The following is a 686-nucleotide window of genomic DNA, read 5'->3' as shown; positions in this document are numbered from 1 at the left end:
TTTACATCTTTATATATATAATAGTGAAAATTGTAAATATTTATAGCCATTGCAACTAGATATCAACTAATCATTGAAAATTTAAAATTATTACTTGAAATGTATATTTTATTCATTCAAAATACAATAAAATTCACAATAAGTGTGTTTATTTATTATTATTTAATCTTATTTTATAATTTAATTTTTTGCTGTGGTTCCTTTTATCTTATTACGTATTTTAAATAAGTTTATGATATACGTTTGTAGCTAAGATTTTAAACCTCTTTTATTTCATTCCTTTAAATTACACGCCTTTGTACTACCCAAAACATGGCGGAGGGTCACGTGACTGGATAACACAAACATCAAAGGTTCCGACCATAGACTTATAAGATAGACTGCGCGCCCTATTGTTCTCGGTGAGGCAGAAGCTAGAGTGAGAGGGCTACACTCCACACTTCTCTTGTCCTTGTTCAATCGTTGGTGGGGAGAAGAAAAGAGGGGAGACCTGCGCCGCGCCGGCCGCCGTCAGCCGTACCGACTCAGGAAACGAAAGAATCAATGTGAAGCAGCGAACCTTGCTTGGTGTGTGACTGTGAAAATAGTATCAGAATAGCAAAATATTAAACAGCAGTTTTGTTAAGTTTTATAAGTCTATGTTCTTTCGTTTCCCGAGTCGACACGGCTGACGGCGGCCGGCGCGG

The sequence above is a fragment of the Wasmannia auropunctata genome, unplaced genomic scaffold (assembly GCF_000956235.1).
Source record: "Wasmannia auropunctata unplaced genomic scaffold, wasmannia.A_1.0 LD281150.1, whole genome shotgun sequence".
Taxonomy (NCBI): domain Eukaryota; kingdom Metazoa; phylum Arthropoda; class Insecta; order Hymenoptera; family Formicidae; genus Wasmannia; species Wasmannia auropunctata.
Note: the sequence above shows the minus strand (reverse complement) of the source record.